The following is a 19540-nucleotide window of genomic DNA, read 5'->3' as shown; positions in this document are numbered from 1 at the left end:
GGTTGGCAGTAGGACATGGTACCACTAGTTACCATGGTTACCATGCAATAGAATGTCAGCACATTTCTTGAGCTCACCTGCGTGTCAGTAACTCTAGCTTTTCAGTTACAGTGGATGAATAAATTTAAATATTTATAGGGTGTGTAGGAACAACTGTGTGTTTCTGCTCATTCAACAAGACTCCCCCTGGCAGAATTTTAACATCTCAATGGATTCGTCACAGGGACACCATTTCAAATTTTGGAGAGGGGGCAACTTTAACAGTGGTTCCAAGGGCTACTTAGGAACCTGAAAACTCTAGGGTTTTTTTTGCAGATAATTTAGAAATTAGATGATAGCAGCACTGTATCTAATTCCTATATTAAAAAAACACAATTTAAAAAATTAGACCCACTCAGCTCTAATACTATCATGTTCTCATATCTTGTGTTAAGTCACTTAAGGAACACTGGTTAGGTTTTAAAATTTTAATGTATATCCTTTGTTACTAACTCTTGGACAACTGAAACAATTGTAGAAAAATCTAGATTACTGTCTATCACTTTTTTTTGCAGTTCACCAAACTGGGAATAGATCATTTAACTTTGGAAACATCCTTCTAGGGCAAGACCTTGTGAGCTTATACTGCACCTGCCTGGGGTCTAGAGGTGTTGCCTCGCTACAAATAATAGACTAGAAACTAACAAACAGGAGTGAAACTGACACTTTCAAGTCATTTTCACAGTATTGCCAATCCCAAATGTTCAAAAATCATGAATCAGGCTCTCCAAAAATCATGAGTGGCTTTAAAATCATGAGATTATGTAACAGATTTGCCTTCTGCTTTTTGAGTCATTAGGGTGCACTGGGGTCATATTTTGGAGCTTTCACCACAGCCACGAGGACTAGAAACTTCATCTTTCTTTAACAATGAAGGCTGAAATCATCACATATCCACTTGCCTCCAGGAGCTGGGGCTTTAAGGAAAAGAGTTATCATGAGACTCATGACAAAATCCTTGAAGTTGGTAACACTGCTTTTATCTCTGTTTAAAGGCCAGTTACTTTCCAGAAGGCTCTTAAACACAACACTACAGTGAGAATCATATAACATCAGGGTTGGAAGGGACCTCAGGAGATCATCTAGTCCAACCCCCTGCTCAAAGCAGAACCAATCCCCAATTAAATCATCCAACAGATTTTTGCCCTATATCCCTAAATGGCCTCTTCAAGGATTGAACTCACAAACCTGGGTTTAGTAGGCCAATACTCAAACCACTGAGCTATCCCTCACCTCAAGATTTGCAGTTCTCACAGGAGAATATTTAAAGCCAAACACCAAGAAAATTCTATATTTTTAAAGTTGAGGGGAAAAACTGAGATTTCTGAGGTATATCCGGGCCACTGCAGGCAGGAAAGGAAAATAAACAGGCCCAAGAAGCTCTGGGCAGCTCTTCCTTTAGAAAGAAAGTAGGAGGGTCAAATTTTCTAGTCCTTAATCAACTAAACCTTTATTGCCATCAGTGCCTCCACTCATAGATATAAACATCACAGTGACTGTGTGATAACATGTGGTCAGTAACTAACTGTACACTTCATATTTAAATATCTGAGCCATCTTATCTAGCACTACGCATCCTGTATGCATTGGCTCAGGGACTGGATTTTCTGGCATATTCTGAACAGTGCTAAGCACACAGATGGTGAATAATACAAATCATGACAATAATCATCGACTTTATGGACTCTGGATGCAGTTGCTGTTCTTTGCTCTGGAATTGGCCTCAATACAGCTGAAACCCTAAGAATTTGAGGCATAAACACATATATGACACTTTCTCGTTCCTTCCTTTTCTCAAACACAGAACAAAAAATGACTAAACAAAATGGTTTTCAGTTACAATGTAAAATTGCGCAGCAGCCATTGCTGTACAACCCAGCCTGAGGCAGAACCTGCCACCCCTTGGGAGTTAAGTGATCTCTCATCTGACTCTCATTCTCCATCCTTCCTGACCTGTGTGCTGCTTTTCATGCTGTCAACCATGACATCCATCCTGGGACCATTTGCTGGAGTCTCAGAGAACTGGCTGCCTTGGTTTTGGTCCCATCTATCAGAGTGTTGTTGTTGTGTGGTGTTTTTTTTCAGGGGGGGGGGGCAGCATGCAATAGAGAGAATGGCTGGCCTGCTGGAGAGGGGACTAGCCCTGAAAGGCCTGGGTTCTACTCCCCCATGGACTTCCTGTGTGACCCCAGGCCAGTGCTTTAAGAACAGAATTTCAAAGGTTTTTAGGCACTCAAAGATACAGCTATATATCTAGTGGGGTTTACAAAGCACCAACCTTCTAAGTGCCTTTGAAAATCTGACCCTTAGTCTGTGCGTGCCTCAGTGCCCCATCTGTACAATGGGGATAACCGCACTGCTCTACCTCATGGAGGGGCTGGGTGGAGAAATAGGTTAGACATTGTGAGGAGCTGCCTCAGATAATGTGGTGATGGGGCCACATAACTACCACAAGTAGAGTGGGAACTTCTCTATACACTGCTAGCCCTTCCCTGGGTTTGACCCCTTCTTTTCACCAATGCCCCCAAACCTCCCCCTTTTCAGAATGTAACCTGGGCTCAGTGCTTTGCTGTATCTTTCTCTGAGACACTGCCCCCACCCTGCCCCATGTTCTCTCTAAAACACCCCTCCCCCCTCCACAGAGGGATTCCTCTTTTACAGGCTAAACTTCCATTTCCTTAATTTAATCACCAGCCCTTCTTATCTTAATCACCCTAAACAAAATACTGACTCCATGCCCCGGGGGCACCTCTCCACTGCAGAACTTGCATTTCACACTAATGCTGTGCTATAGATAAGAGCTCCACTTGGGAGCTTGCACCTCCTGTATGAAACTTGGGGTGTGTGTGTGGGGGGGGGGCCTTCTGCCCTCCCCTGCTCCCCCTAATTGGCACCCTTGGTTCTTCACTGAACAAATGTTTGAATGACAAATTAAATGAAATGGCTGACTTGCAAGTAAGTCATGCTAGGGAACTCCCTGGGTTTGTATGTGTATTTGAATGACAATCTCTGCTGTCTAGCTGCAATTATTTTAAAATGTTATGCTGTAATGTGTGCACTTAATTGATGTGATCTAGTAAATATCATGCTACTGGGGACAGGCAGCCAAACTTCTCAACAGCTGGAGTTGCTCCATGTCTGGGGTTTCAATGTACATCTGTTCCTAATAAAAGTGCTACTATCTAGTACAGCAGGGGTCGGCAACCTTTCAGCAGTGGTGTGCCAAGTCTTCATGTATATGTAACCCTTCTGCCCCTCTGAGTTGGCAGCAACAAGGGCCGGGTTCAGTATCCAGGGGTTCCGTTTCAATAACACAATGGAAAACCGGCTCGAGCCCCCACCCAAACTGGCTCGAGCCCTGGGACAATTACATACCACCCCCTCGGGCACCTCTAGGAGGCAATACTTCCCCACTCGCAAGCACAGAGTCTGAGTGTAGCAAAATCCTTTTAATAAAGGAGGGAAACAATGCGGCATCACGTTGGAGAAACACCACAAACAGGATTATAACACAAACCATAAGCAAAAAACCCACCTCCAAGTCTTTGGACTTAAGACCCTAAGGGGAAAAGGACAGTGCCAAAGGGGACTTCCCCTTTGGCACTGTCCTTAGGGTCTTCCCCTTTGGCACTATCCTTTCCCCCTTAGGGTCTTCCCCTTTGGCACTGTCCTTTCCCCCTTAGGGTCTTAAGTCCAATCACCCCAAAGTCCAACAACCCAAAAGTCTCGGGTCAGTTCCACCCCAGAGTTCAAAAGTGTATCTGCAGAGTTTTACCGCCCCCAGCATGGGTGGAAATGGTGGGGGGGCACACACAGGGTGTTAAGGGGCACCTTACGTGGGCCAGGGCCAGCTGCTCTGCCTCTCCATGGAGTTCTGCTGCAGCCTTCACCACGACCAGCTCCACTCCACCAGCTGTGCTGCTCCTCCAGCTGTCCCTGCAAACCACTCCACTCCGTTCACTGTTCCGTGGGCTGCTCCAACATGCTACAAACTGCTCCGCTCTGCCAGCCACTTAGCAATAGATCTTCAGGCTCCCCCACTAGTTAACACAGCACTCAGTGATCTCAGCTCAGCAAGCTTAGCTCTTTTAGTGATTTCAGCTTGTAGTAGGGGAGCCCAGGTGCTGGTGCACCATTGGCCCAACGTGAATTCAGCTCAGCAGCATCTAGATGGACTCCTAATAGAATCAAAATTAGCTCTGCTCTTCAACAGTGGAGAGAGGAGGAAGTGCAATTGGTGTTCCAGGCCCATACCATCAGATACACACACCAGTCCCCAACCTCTCTCCATTCATGGAGTTTTGGCACCCATGTCCCTTGTCTAGCAAGTGCTACTTAATTGATGTTGAGACATCTCTGTCATAAGGCAGTCTTATAGTTCCTCATTCACATAATCAGGGTGACAACACTTTATTCCTCCTGCCCCAATAACAAAGAAATTGGGGATCCCAGAGCTGTCAAAATAACCATCCCAGGCTGCCGTATGCTATGTGAGGTGGGTGTGCCAGTGCAAATACCTGAAATTCCTTTCCACACTCCCCATAATTCACCACCAGATGTCAGGGTAGAGCTCATCCTGACTCTGCTTACATTTACACTCTAATTTAAGGCTTCGCGTGCCAGTAATACATTTTAACATTTTTTAGAAGATCTCTCTATAAGTCTATAATCTATAACCAAACTACTGTTATATGTAAAGTAAACAAGGTTTTCAAAATGTTTCAGAAGCTTATTTAAAATTAAATTAAAATGCAGATCTTATTAGTTTGGTGTGATCCTTGCCCTTGCTTTTCCTTGCTGAGTTTTCCAATGTCTGTTGGCACATATTTAGATACTTTAAGCTACACACAGGCTTCTGAGTGATCAGTTGATAACTGGCTGGCAGCAGGTCAGCGGCTGGAACCCCAGATCGGCAGCTGAGGTGAGTGGAGCTGGCGACTGGTAGGGCTGAGCAGGGCCAGAAGCCTGGACCCTGTCTGGCAGGGGGCCTGCGCTGGAAGCAAGGTGAGTGGGGCTGCAGCGGGGACCCCAGCTGGCAAGGGGCCAGCAGCCGGAACCCCAGAGTGGCGGTGGGCTGAGTGGCTCAGCCTGCCCCGCGTGCCATCAAAACCACCTGCCGTAGGTTGCCGACCCCTGTAGTACAGTGAAGGCTAGAGTTACAAAGGAAATTCAGTGTTGTGCTGCTCAGCAACAAAATGCCTAACTTTTAGTCACTAAGACAAATCAGTGGGATTCACAAAGCCTGAGTTAGGTTCTCACGCTTCCTATACAATAAATGGAGGAAGCCTGGCATCTAAGAAAGAGATTCACAAAAGCCAGCATGCAAGGTGGCTCCCTTCTTAAACTAGCCAATAGGGGAAGCTGAAGAGATGGGATGTGTCCAACTCCCACTTTCAGGGGAGTTCAAAATCTAAGTCTGGGCTGGAGAGAAATGCCCATCTTTGCTAGGGATTCTCAGCTGTGAACCCTTGCCTGGTGTTAGGCAAGAAGCCTGGAGGGGTCAGGGTTTGGGACCAGGAGGATCTCCCTCAACTTTTAGCTTAGTGGTTAGGGTGCTCGTCAGGAATGTGGCAACCCCCAGTTCAATTTCCCCCCCACCTAAGGGAGAGAAGGGATTTGACTAGGGATCTGCCATCTCTTTAGTGAGTGCCCTGACCACTTGGCTATGGGACATTTACAAGAAGTTGTAAATATCCTATGCTGATCAGTGGCTTTTCTGAAATAACTTGGTGTGTTCCCTTTGGCTATTATGTGACATGTATCACATCTGGCAACTAGCTGACATCTTTCTTTGTGATATGAGCTCAAGAGTTGGATGGGCATGGAGACCGAACTACACTCTGTGTCCACAAACTTGTGCTAGCCTACTAGTTCACAGATGTTCCATTAGAAGCAAGAAATTCATACCTAGCTTTGATGAAAGGTCAGTGACGTACACCACTGATTCATAACTACATGCTGCACCATGTGCATTAGAGACCTGAGCTGAAATTTCCACGTACCATTTTTTCCTGGAGGGGCTTCAACAAAATCTGCAGGGGCAGTCCAGTCTCTACAGACAGGCCAGTTCTTGGCCTCTCTTCTACTTGGACTGCTAAAAAGGTTGGTGGAAAAATACAATGTAAATTATTTCCTACTACCCTGACAAGTTGTGCATACACCATGCAAAACGACCGTTCGTCATTCTAACTCAACAGTCCAATTCACTATTGCCTTGCCTGTTGTGTGGTCTTTTATATGAGTGCAGAATATAGGGTTAAGAAGAAAAAATTAATACTGTGAGTTGGTAACATTTTGATACATAATGTATAGTCATCCTGCGTTAATATGAATATACAAGGTGCGGAACAGTGGTCCACCAGGCGCTCCATGACCATCTTGCCGAGCTCTGTTTTCAAGTTTAAAATGTTGAATCTCTCTTACCCCCCTTCAGAGCTGGGAAGTGAATAATGGGTTCTGACTCTCTAGGAGTCAAGATGGGAACAGGATAATTGGACAATCAATGTACATGTTTTATTAAAACACATCACTTGTTTGAAGGGGAGCTTAAAAATACCGTGTTGTGTTTTCACCACCTCCACTAACCACTAAGAGCTGACTTATTCCTTTTAGCAGGAACAGTGCTTCTGTTTATTCCTTAATTTCGGCATACTATTGATGATAAAACTCCATTTCTGACAAAAGGGCATTAAGTGTAATAAGTATGGGATATATTTGTGCCTGCTAAATCTCTCTCCCAATGATAAATTTCACTGGCACTTTTAGTTCTCATTAAAGTCTTGTTAAAGAAAAGGAAAAATCATAATTGTAATGTCTTGCCTGTTCTGTGAATTTTAGTAGCATGCTTTCATTGTGCTGACCTTTTCCCTGCATGGTGTCTGAATGGTAATTTGACATTCCTTTCCTTTGTTTTGGTGGTTCTCATTAATCTGTCAGTAAAAGATGGGGATCATTTCTAACCTTATGTATTTTGGTTGGCCAGCAAAGTAGAATATTTATTTCTTAGAGTCCTGCCATGAGTGCAGGGGACTGGACTAGGTGACCTCTCGAGGTTCCTTCCAGTCCTGAGTCTATGATTGAATTTAAATAATGCAGGTTCAAAGTCTCTATCAAAGCCCTCCGTCTCTATCTTTTACCAGTGCTACCAAAGTTGCCCTGAAGTACCCAAGTGAGAAAATTTTGCACAGAACACTATTCTCAGGCGAACGTAAGTATGATTCCCTTCCAGTTGCTCAACTGAAAAGGGAGTATTGGCTCATCAGACCATAGTAGTGGATCCTCTTTGGAAGCTGTGTCTGGGATGTAGTTGTCTGGCTTTTAAACTAACCAACGAAAATACCTAGAAGAGTTCAGACACGGGTTCCATATAATAAATAGCCCATAAATAACATGAGCCTGACAGTTTCCTCTCTGTGATGCTCGTACAGAAGAGCTCATTCACATGAATTCCCCTGAGCATGGGAACAACAAGGAGCCCAGTGGCACCTTAAAGACTAACAGATTTATTTGGGCATCTTTAAGGTGCCACTGGGCTCCTTGTTGTTTTTGTGGATACAGACTAACACGGTTACCCCCGATACCTGTGCATGGGGTGAGAGGTAGGATGCATCTCTGTTCTGTCTCCCTTTCCTCAGACCCACTGAGTGTAAAGACTCCTCCCATAGAGGTAGAGAGTCTCAGAGGCATCATTTCTCTAGCAACACAGTGCGGACAACTAGCTCCAGATAGGCTGTGGAGGCTGAAGAAGGGTCTACACAATGCCATAAAGAACCTGGAATTGAACCCAGGAGTCCTGACTCTCTACATTCCTCTGCTGTCAGAAAATATCTACAAAACCCACTGACAATGTGTGTGTCTATTTCCCCCCACTCTAGTAGCTGGTCCACATAGAGCAGTGGTTCCCAAACTTGTTCCACCGCTTGTGCAGGGAAAGCCCCTGGCAGGCCGGGCCAGTTTGTTTACCTGTTGCGTCCGCAGGTTCGGCCAATCGTGGCTCCCACTGGCCGCAGTTCGCTGCTCTGGGCCAATAGGAGCTGCTGGAAGTGGCTCAGGCCGAGGGACGTACTGGCTGCTGCTTCCCACAGCTCCCATTGGCCTCGAGCGGCGAACCGTGGCCAGTGGGAGCTGCAATTGGCCAGACCTGCGGACAAGGCAGGTACACAAACCGGCCCGGCCCGCCAGGGGCTTTCCCTGCACAAGTGGCAAAACAAGTTTGGAAACCACTGACAAAGAGGATAACAGGCTAATTCAAGTGCTACCAGCTGCTACATCAGCTCAAGTGGCAGAGGTCTGGATTGCAGCTCTGAAGATCTGCATGAATAGTTTGTCAAAAACTATCATTTTAGTTTTCTAGAAACTATTCATGAACTTGACACAAATTGGCACCATTCACCAAATGGCCAAAGGAAGAGGAGTGGTGGCTAGGGTCCCCTTATAACTGTTAGCTTATTGCTTAGAGCACTCATGTGGAATGTGGCAAATCTGTGCTTCAGATCTCCCTCCTGTCAAATATGGGGCAGGTATTTGAGTCTCCCTCCTCCTAAGCGAGTGCCCCTAACCACCATGCTACAGAATCGTTTTCTCTCTTGCTACCAATGATTTTGACTGAAAACAGAATTTGTTGAGCCACTGACATTTTTGGCTTGACTCAAACCAATATATCTGATTTTTTTTAATTTTCCAGAACTACCAGTGACCCAAAAAATCAGTTTTGCCCAGCTCTAACCTATAGCTACACACCCAGGGACCTGGAGCTGATTTGGGGCACTGTTAGTCTGTATACAGACGATGCAGTCATCTACCAATGAGAACGCTTGACACATGTGCAGTTCCTCTCACTCCAGCCCATGTAATAGCAGCATGCAAATTAACTGGGTGAAATCCTATCACACATGCTAGGCAGATGGTTAGAGGAGATGGTCATAACAGTACTCTTGGGCCTTCGAATCTCGGTCTCTGGTAGAGTTAACTCTGATGTCACAGTAACACTGCTCTATAATATTCTGAGCAGTTGAGTTGGCCCTGACAACAAGGATAACCGAGCTCTCTGCTAGACTGAAGCACTTGATCCATCTGGTTAAACACTGATACAAACAGGTACGATGGCCACACCGGGCTTCCCAATTAACCCTGTGCTCAGCACACAAAGATAGTGGGTAAAGATTCATTCTGTGAGCACCCAGTTGGTACTGGCAGGGCACTGCTTATGGGGAGCTCCCAAGCCCTGGGTCCTAGGACTGGCACTAGAAGAAGGTGCTGTTTTGTGGGGAGTTGTGTCCAGGATATGGTTGGCTTTAAACTAGCCAGAAAAAAATACAGAGCACTGTCACAGGCTCTTTAAACCAGGTAGTCTATATAGGCTATGTCGTGTTTAGCCTAACCAAACGAAGGCTGAGGGAAGATATGATTTCAGGGGGAACTCTGTGCGTTGATTCTTGTAGGTTTCCTCCTCCAGGCTGTTTCCCTACAGGCACCTCTATAAGAAGACACGCTCTATGCAGTATTAACTTCCTGGAATGAATGTCTCCTAACTAAAATCAGGAGGGCTGAAAGGCAGATGAGCTAATTATGGAGGTCACCAATGTAAAACACAAAACTGTACTGCACTTAGAAATATCAGATTTAGCATTTAGAGGAGATTTACTGGTTTTAATCAGACTTTTATGCAAATATGACTTTTCCTAAGGACTGTGATCTAATTATTCTACATAACAGGACAATCCTCATTAAAAGATCACTGGAGTCTTTCTGGAAACATTATTATCTCCATTCACCTTGGGCGTAAGAGATCTAGATAACCTAAACTTGAACTTATGCATGGTTTCATGGCTATGGTTAGCCTGACATGTTGCAGGAGCATGTGTTATTGGCTTGAAAACAATAGATGAATGTGCAACCAAGCTTTAAGTAAGCAACATGCTCTGGGTAACGTGTCTACTCCTCAATGTGTGACCTCTGTTAGAGGTGTTTTACAGGAGTTACAATAAGGGGTTTGTTTCAGGGATCCTGTGATTATGGTTGATTTTCCATAGGTAATGTATATTGCTGGGGACATCTATTTGAATAGATCATATGCTACTATTTCACAGTGTGAATTTAAACTTGTACCAAAATAGTGCCATGGCATTGGAGGGGTGTCCATTATTATTGTTGTAAATTGAAAGTCAGGTTTCATATAGTCCTATCTAATATACAGTAGATTGGCTATAATTTGTGTACCCTCCTGGTAGAAGGGAATATTCCACTGGGGTAAAATCAGAGGCTCTTATGCCAGCTCCTGTGTTACGGGGAGCATGTTCTGGAAAGGAAGGAGGGAAGGGATGGTTAGATATCTCCTCCGCTATATCAGTTCACTTCGACTGGCCTAACTTGCATTTAGGGCTATGGTACCTTGAGAATAAGGGAGCAATATCTGCCTCCCTGATTCCCTGCATTCAGAAATACTAGCCTGATCATCATACTCACTGAAAAGACTTCAATAGCACCTTGCTCCTTTTTAATATGTGGTCTTGATGTTCCAAGCAGCTGCAGCTCCCATGGCAATTGGTGGGAGCTGCAAGTACTCCGCACATCCCTGGATCAGACCTTTTAAAATGCTAAACATAAATGCAGAAATAAGAACCACCCATGGAAAATCTTGTCGGAGACAAGAGAGGAGAAAAATACATGGGATTTGGCTCACTGTAAAAGCTCTAGTTACTGTCACTACTTATAGTACTTACTACTTGACAGGCAATATAGATGGGTTGATTATTTCATGTCACTAGGGGTGTATACTCTAGGTTTAGCCATCTAGTTGCATCTGGCTTCCCAGAGTCTCAATTCTGGAGACGTTCTGGAGGTGTTTTATCTCTTATGCTGTGTTTGATTTCCTTTCCCTCTTATGTGAGTGTGAGGGCCACATCTCAGTGCAATTGTAGATCCAACAAAGTACTAGATCATGGATATGGTGTGTGATTGTTTCCTTATATTGCAGCTTTATATATAATGGGGCCAAATTCTTTAGTGTATCCCCACTAACTTCAAAGGAATGACACCTATTTACACCAGCTGAGGGATCTGGCTCAACGATTCTTCCCAATAGTCTCTGGATGGATTCTAGAGGTTGCAGAATGGGTGAGGTGCTCTTCTTTGTCCCTCAGTGAAATGGTTAGGTTGCTTTTTGTTTGGCTTAGGCGGCTCTCACCTAGTGGGCTGGCTTTTGTGGATCACGGTCTAAGGTGCCAATTTCTCTCCATTCATTGTATAGGGACCCTACACTGTTAACTTGCTTTGTAGAGCAAAGTGATTCCTGTGATTTTTTTTTTCATGGTGCCTAAAAGTTGCACACAATGCTCAGTTTTGCAGTGCCCAAGTCCCTTTGTGGATCTGGGTCACAGTGAATCAGGGATGTATGTGGCTGGCACGAGGGATATGTGCATTTGGTGCAAGACCCCTGGAACAGTACAACTGCATGCGTATAAAGCTGGCGTTGTTTGAAAGCCCACACAGCTTGTCTGTCTTTGGGTTTCATTACATATTTTGCTAGGCAGATGGTGTGCTGTGATCGCTCTTTATTATCACACTTATTTGTGTCTCACTATGACCTTGTGCTCCCACCACTATCTATCTGTTTTACTCACACGTGAATACACTTCTACTGGAGGGGAAAAGGCAGGGAAAATCCAATAAACCTAACAAGAAGCAGCTGTAGGGAGTTTGAGTACCCCATGGATTAGAACTAGGCTTCAGTCCAGCTGGCTCCAAGTGTCTATTCATAAAACCTACTACGTATGAGAATGAATCTACATTAAACAGTTCCAGTGGCAACCTCAAAAGAGCATGTATGCTGCTGAAGGTATGCTGGAGTAAACTGCTATAGAGAGGGGAACTCTTTAAAGATACTATGTGAGGAGAAGTAATGCCTTGGAAAAGGAGGTATGAAGTTTCGGTACAGGCTGAGGCTTCCCTCCCTTTAAAGACTTTCCCTATACAAAACTGTTATGGGGAATGGGTCTGAAAGTAAAAGGGTGTCTGGGGTGGTGAAATAAAAACAGAGGCACTGCTCTTAAGAACTATTCCTTCTGTGGCTTCCTGTCCTCCCCTCTGCTGCCATGTTATGGAGTAAATGGATCACCTTGGCCACCAGGAAGTAGTGACAACCTGTGTGTCTTTTTGTTTGCCCTAAAAACGCTTGCAATGATCATATTTTTCTGTGTATAAGTGGGGTCCCTATGTACAATACAAATTAATAATAATAAACTTGAACCTTGGCCAAGATTTACTGAATTGTTCACTGAGGGTCATGTTCTAGGCTAGCTTGAAGGGATCAATTGATGGTTTTCTGGGGAAAACGTGGAAAGTATTTTAATGGCTTTGACTGACTCCTGGTGTTTGTTTCATTTTGCCTGATTCTTATTTAGTCTACTACGCTTTTCCTTCTGGAAAGCATCAGTGCATTTGGTTTACTGAGCTAGTTTTGTCTTCAGGCTATAGAGCTCTGAACATGATCCATCAGGAGGAGGAGATTTGCCCTGCACTCAGCATTGCTTTTCTAAGGTGGCAGTGCAATGAAAATGTCCTAGCAGCTCAATAATCCAGTACTATGCTTATACGTCAAGCAAACATTTTGTTGGGTCTTATCTCAAGTGTAAAGGGTCTCTATTGTTTGTGACTCTGTCACACACACACAGAGAAAGTGGGGTGGGGAAAATGGGAAATGATATGTATGTAACAAATGAATGTATCTGAAATTGTTCTAGATTGTGTATAAAATACCAATGATTACCCATTTATTTTAATATAATTATTCACTGGATTCCAGGGTTTTTTAAAAATCCTTATGTCAGAAAGCAAAACCTCAAGGTTGTGCCAAACAAGTAATACTGAGTTGGCATCATCCCCAGAAAATGTGTGCTTTGCCCCTCCTGCATTTATCTGACTTCAGACCTTATTGCATCAGCAGACCAATGGTCCATTTGGTCACTTAGTCTCTGGGTAGTGGCAACTACCAGATGCTTCTGAAAATGGAAAACACTGTACCAGTAGGATACCTTTCTTGAACTGACACTGCTAGAAGTACATGTCTTGAAAGAGAAGAGTCTCTAGCCTTTATTAACTGTATTAGCTAATGTAAATAGCATTAATTTCTTGCACAAATGTAATACAAGTTAGGAATTCTTGGACCATTCACGTTTGCATAACTCTTTGTAGTCCACAATCCTGGAATACACTGAAGCTAATGGAAGAGACAGACATAATGGTGGATCTACCAGGTAAAGGAAATGCTATACCACAAAAATAGCATCAACTTTCTTTCCTTAGCCAAATAAGATGACTTTTCAGTGTGAAAGTTGCTTTTACCCTCTCTGTTACACACATTTAACTAACATACATCAAATGGAAGTTTATCATCTTCAGTAGTAAACTTACTTAAAAACCTGTCCTAAGTGCAAGTGAATTTGAATGAGAACAGAAAATGAGTGCAGTATGTTGCATAGATGAAATCGTGGAAGTGGAGAGGGGAGCAGGGCCAGTGCTACCATTAAGGCGAACTAGGAGGTTGCCTAGGGTGCCAAGATTTGGAGGCGCCAAAATGCGGTGCCCCCAATTTTTTTTTTTACAGCATTCCTCCCTGAGCACGTGGTCGCTGCTCCACTTCTCCCGCCTCCCAGGCTTGCAGTGCCAATCAGCTGTTTGGCGCTGCAAGCCTGGGAGGAGAATTAGAGTGGGGGCAGCATGCTCGGGGAGGAGGCGGAGCAGAGGTGAGCTGGGGTGGGAAGGTGCTGCACGGCACCCCGGGGTGGGAGGAGCTGCAGCGGGGGGGGGCGCCTCAGGGCAGGGGGGGAGATGTTATGGGGGGGGGTGCTTCAGGGCGGAGGGGGGGTGGGGAGCTGCCGCAGGGCTGGGGGGGGGGCGCAAGGTGGGAGTTTCACCCAGGGCGCGAAACATCCTTGCACCGACTCTGGAGGGGAGGGTAAGAGCTGCCTATGAAAAGGTCTATCTGAATTTAAAATTGAATTTTGATTTGAATATTTGTCACACTTTCACATCCCTTCACCCTCTCTTCCACTCTCACCCCCAACCTCTTGGAACATCTGCTTTGGAAGCATGGTCTAGCGGACAAGATAGTGGTCTGGGAATTGGAAAGTCTGGGTAATATTCCTGGCTCTGTCACAGACCTACTGTTTGACCTTGGGCAAGTCACTTTGCTGCTTCTTCGAGTGATTGCTTATATCAGTTCCAATTAGGTGTGTGTGCGCGCCACGTGCACAGTCGTTGGAAAGTTTTTTTCCCCTAGCAGCACCTGTCAGGTCGGCTGTGGAGCCCCCTTGAGTGGTGCCTTCATGGTGCTCAATTATATGATTCTGCTGACCCGGCACCTTCTCACTTCCTTCTTATCGCCAGTGATGATCGTTGGAACTGTGGCATCTTGCTTAGCAAGTTCTATCACATTCCCCTAGCTTTCTTCGTTTGTTCTCTATACGTATTAGTTAGTTTTCATTTGTTAGTAGTTAGCAGATGGGCTGGGGGGTTTACCCTCCATCCCGTCCCCTTTCCTCTTGGGAGGGCTTTCATGCCCAAATCCCAGGGCTTCAAGCCTGCAAGTCCTGCAGCAAGTCCAGGCCAACGGGCGACCCCCACGAGGCTTGTCTGAAGTGTCTGGGGATGCTCACCAAGCCGATCGGCGCAGGATTTGTAAGGGGTTTCGCCCCAGAACCAAAAAGGAGCCAGAGTTTCACCTCAAGCAGCTCCTTATGGAGGCAGCATTCAGACCTCAGCTTCTGCTGATGCAGCTAGACCCGGTGCCGAGTTCATCGGTGCATAGTGCCCCAGTGACAGTGGTGGAAGGGGCACTACAGAAGGACTCTGGCAGACACCCACAGCACCGCCGCTCCCCGGCCGCGGAACTGGTGGGATCGACTCGGCACCGCTCCCACTTGCCAGCACAGAAGTGGCACTGGAACCAAGAAGCCAGCCAATGGGGGCACATCCCTGTGAGGAGCATCCAGTGCTGAAGTCTGCGGTGATGGCACCATCAGCTTAGTCCCCGCAAGGGGGACTGTCAAGTCCAGTGCCATTGGACTCCCTGGCCCAGGTCATAAGAACATAAGAACATAAGAAAGGCTGTACCGGGTCAGACCAAAGGTCCATCCAGCCCAGTATCTGTCTACCGACAGTGGCCAATGCCAGGTGCCCCCGAGGGAGTGAACCTAACAGGCAATGATCAAGTGATCTCTCTCCTGCCATCCATCTCCATCCTCTGACGAACAGAGGCTAGGGACACCATTCTTACCCATCCTGGCTAATAGCCATTTATGGACTTAGCCACCATGAATTTGTCCAGTCCCCTTTTAAACATTGTTATAGTCCTAGCCTTCACAACCTCCTCAGGTAAGGACTTCCACAAGTTGACTGTGCGCTGCGTGAAGAAGAACTTCCTTTTATTTGTTTTAAACCTGCTGCCTATTAATTTCATTTGGTGACCCCTAGTTATTGTATTATGGGAATAAGTAAATAACTTTTCCTTATCCACTTTCTCAACATCACTCATGATTTTATATACCTCTATCATGTCCCCCCTTAGTCTTCTCTTTTCCAAACTGAAGAGTCCTAGCCTCTTTAATCTTTCCTTGTATGGGACCCTCTCTAAACCCCTAATCATTTTAGTTGCTCTTTTCTGAACCTTTTCTAGTGCTAGAATATCTTTTTTGAGGTGAGGAGACCACATCTGTACACAGTATTCGAGATGTGGGCGTACCATGGATTTATATAAGGGCAATAATATATTCTCAGTCTTATTCTCTATCCCCTTTTTAATGATTCCTAATATCCTGTTTGCTTTTTTGACCGCCTCTGCACACTGTGTGGACATCTTCAGAGAACTATCCACGATAACTCCAAGATCTTTTTCCTGACTCGTTGTAGCTAAATTAGCCCCCATCATGTTGTATGTATAGTTGGGGTTATTTTTTCCAATGTGCATTACTTTACATTTATCCACATTAAATTTCATTTGCCATTTGGTTCCCAATCACTTAGTTTTGTGAGATCTTTTTGAAGTTCTTCACAATCTGCTTTGGTCTTAACTATCTTGAGCAATTTAGTATCATCTGCAAACTTTGCCACCTCACTGTTTACCCCTTTCTCCAGATCATTTATGAATAAATTGAATAGGATTGGTCCTAGGACTGACCCTTGGGGAACACCACTAGTTACCCCTCTCCATTCTGAGAATTTACCATTAATTCCTACCCTTTGTTCCCTGTCCTTTAACCAGTGCTCAATCCATGAAAGGACCTTTCCTTTTATCCCATGACAGCTTAATTTACGTAAGAGCCTTTGGTGAGGGACCTTGTCAAAGGCTTTCTGGAAATCTAAGTACACTATGTCCACCGGATCCCCCTTGTCCACATGTTTGTTGACCCCTTCAAAGAACTCTAATAGATTAGTAATACACGATTTCCCTTTACAGAAACCATGTTGACTATTGCTCAAGAGTTTATGTTTTTCTATGTGTCTGACAATTTTATTCTTTACTATTGTTTCAACTAATTTGCCCGGTACCGACGTTAGACTTACTGGTCTGTAATTGCCAGGATCACCCCTAGAGCCCTTTTTAAATATTGACGTTACATTAGCTAACTTCCAGTCATTGGGTACCGAAGCCGATTTAAAGGACAGGTTACAAACCTTAGTTAATAGTTCCGCAACTTCACATTTGAGTTCTTTCAGAACTCTTGGGTGAATGCCATCTGGTCCCGGTGACTTGCTAATGTTGAGTTTATCAATTAATTCCAAAACCTCCTCTAGTGATACTTCAATCTGTGACAGTTCCTCAGATTTGTCACCTACAAAAGCCAGCTCAGGTTTGGGAATCTCCCTAACATCCTCAGCCGTGAAGACTGAAGCAAAGAATCCATTTAGTTTCTCCGCAATGACTTTATCATCTTTAAGCGCTCCTTTTGTATTTTCATCGTCAAGGGGCCCCACTGGTTGTTTAGCAGGCTTCCTGCTTCTGATGTACTAAAAAAACATTTTGTTATTACCTTTGGAGTTTTTGGCTAGCCGTTCTTCAAACTCCTCTTTGGCTTTTCTTATTACACTCTTGCACTTAAGTTGGCAGTGTTTGTGCTCCTTTCTATTTGCCTCACTAGGATTTGACTTCCACTTTTTAAAGGAAGTCTTTTTATCTCTCACTGCTTCTTTTACATGGTTGTTAAGCCACGGTGGCTCTTTTTTAGTTCTTTTACTGTTTTTCTTAATTTGGGGTATACATTGAAGTTGGGCCTCTATTATGTTGTCTTTAAAAAGGGCCCACGCAACTTGCAGGGATTTCACTTTAGTCACTGTACCTTTTAACTTTTGTCTAACTAACCCCCTCATTTTTGTATAGTTCCCCCTTTTGAAATTAAAGGCCACAGTGTTGGACAGTTGAGATGTTCTTCCCGCCACAGGGATGTTGAATGCTATTGTATTATGGTCACTATTTCCAATCGGTCCTGCTATAGTTACCCCTTGGACCAGCTCCTGCGCTCCACTCAGGATTAAATCTCGAGTCGCCTCTCTCCTTGTGGGTTCCCGTACCAGCTGCTCCATGAAGCAGTCATTTAAAGTATCGAGAAATTTTATTTCTGCATTTCGTCCTGAAGTGAAATGTTCCCAGTCAATATGGGGATAATTGAAATCCCCCACTATTATTGGGTTCTTAATTTTGATAGCCTCTCTAATTTCCCTTAGCATTTCATCATCACTATTACTGTTCTGGTCTGGTGGTTCATGATAGATCCCTACTGTTATATTTTTACTAGGGCATGAAATTTCTATCCATAGAGACTCTATGGAACCTGTGGATTCGCTTAAGATTTTTACTTCATTTGAATCTACACTTTCTTTAACATATAGTGCCACTCCTCCCCCTGCACGGCCTGTTCTGTCCTTCCGATATATTTTGTACCCCGGAATGATTGTGTCCCATTGATTGCTCTCAGTCCACCAGGTTTCTGTGATGCCTATTATATCTATATCCTCCTTTATCACAAGGCTCTCTAGTTCACCCATCTTATTATTTAGACTTCTGGCATTTGTGTACAAGCACTTTAAAAACTTGTCCCTGTTTATTAGCCTGCCTTTTTCTGATGTGCCAGATTCTTTTTTATGTGACTGTTTATCATCTGATCCGGCCCTTACATTATACTTCTCATTCCTCTGCTCCTGACTATAACCTGGAGATTCTCTATCATCAGACTGTCCCCGATCCACATGCTCCTCTGCAGCAGTCGGCTTTCCCCCATCTCCTAGTTTAAAAATTGCTCTACAACCTTTTTAATGTCATCGAGGAGGTGGAACTGCCATCGACCCCAGACACCTTTGAGGCCACGAGCGACCTCATCACCATGACAACGCTGAGGTCACCCACCCTTTGTGCCCTTGAGTGGCACCATCTCAAGGCAAACTGGCGATGCTCTGGCCCTCAGCACCGCTGATAGACCCGCGGCACCGGTCCAAGCTGTGCCAGCATTCCCGCTTCCGACGCCGATCCACGCATCAGTCCCTGTCACACAGCAGGTCCCATTCCTGGCACCGGTCCCAGTGCTGCTCAGTGACCCCGTGCAGGTCCAGATCATGGCACCTCACTCCAGCCTCTCAGCACCATTTTCTGGTGTCAAGACACCGCTCCCCAGTGTAGTGCCGCTCACTAGATCAGCTCCACCTGGCACCACCCTGGCCTTCGCGGTACCGATCCCAGTCTTTGGACTCGGAGGCAGGATCTAGATACTCAAAGCAGGGTCGGCACCGGTTGGGCCATGGATGCTCTGAGGTGGTGGCAGGGCCGTGGCCTGTGCAGTGGCAGGGAACAGCGCAGTGGCCATTTTTGACCCCGTGGGCGAACCACCAAGCACAGGGCGCCCAGTCTAAAGGCTCCCGATCAGCCAGCTCTGACCTGCAGTTGCCGGAGGCTTCCACCAGTTGCCCCACCCCTAGGGGTGCTGAGGAGGCACTGTGCCCCCCCCCCCACAGAACCAACTCCAACTCCAGTTACTGAGCAGGACCCTGGTCTGTCTGGTCCAGCCAGCAAGACAGGACAGGAGGTTCCTGATGAGCAGGAGGACCCTATTCCCTTGTCAGCCTCCTTGTCGTCCTCCCCAGATGAGGCTGTTGCGGGCACTTCTGTCTCCAGACCGCCCCCCATAGACGGCTGGTGGGCACTGCGAGGGGAAAAACTTTCTGACGACTGCGCATGCGGCGCGCACGCAGCTAATTAGAATGGACGTGTGCAACACATCTCGAAGAACAGTTACAAGAGGTGAGTAACCGTTTTTTTCCCTCTGTGCCTATTTCCTGCCCTGTCTTCTGTCTAGTTGGTTTAGATTGTAAGCTCTTTGGGAGCAGGGGCTGCCTCTTACTGTGTTTGCCTAACGCCTGACACTATGCGATCCCGCTCATGTGGGGTCTCTGTAGCGAAGCTAGTTCTAAGGACCTGATCCAAAGTCCAATGAAGTCAATAAGACGGCACCCTTTG

General features: G+C 45.4%; 1 long non-coding RNA gene across 1 annotated transcript in view; it reads left to right on the top strand.

The window, feature by feature from the left end:
• The first annotated feature begins 9079 nt into the window (after positions 1 to 9079).
• Positions 9080 to 19540, top strand: part of LOC120408726 — a 73864-nt gene continuing 63403 nt past the window's right edge. The window contains exons 1-2 of the long non-coding RNA XR_005600915.1: positions 9080 to 9135; positions 13231 to 13292. This is a non-coding gene — a long non-coding RNA (uncharacterized LOC120408726). The remainder of the gene's footprint in view (positions 9136 to 13230; positions 13293 to 19540) is intronic.

This window comes from Mauremys reevesii, linkage group 6 (assembly GCF_016161935.1).
Source record: "Mauremys reevesii isolate NIE-2019 linkage group 6, ASM1616193v1, whole genome shotgun sequence".
Taxonomy (NCBI): domain Eukaryota; kingdom Metazoa; phylum Chordata; order Testudines; family Geoemydidae; genus Mauremys; species Mauremys reevesii.
This window is presented reverse-complemented; position numbering and strand designations above follow the sequence as displayed.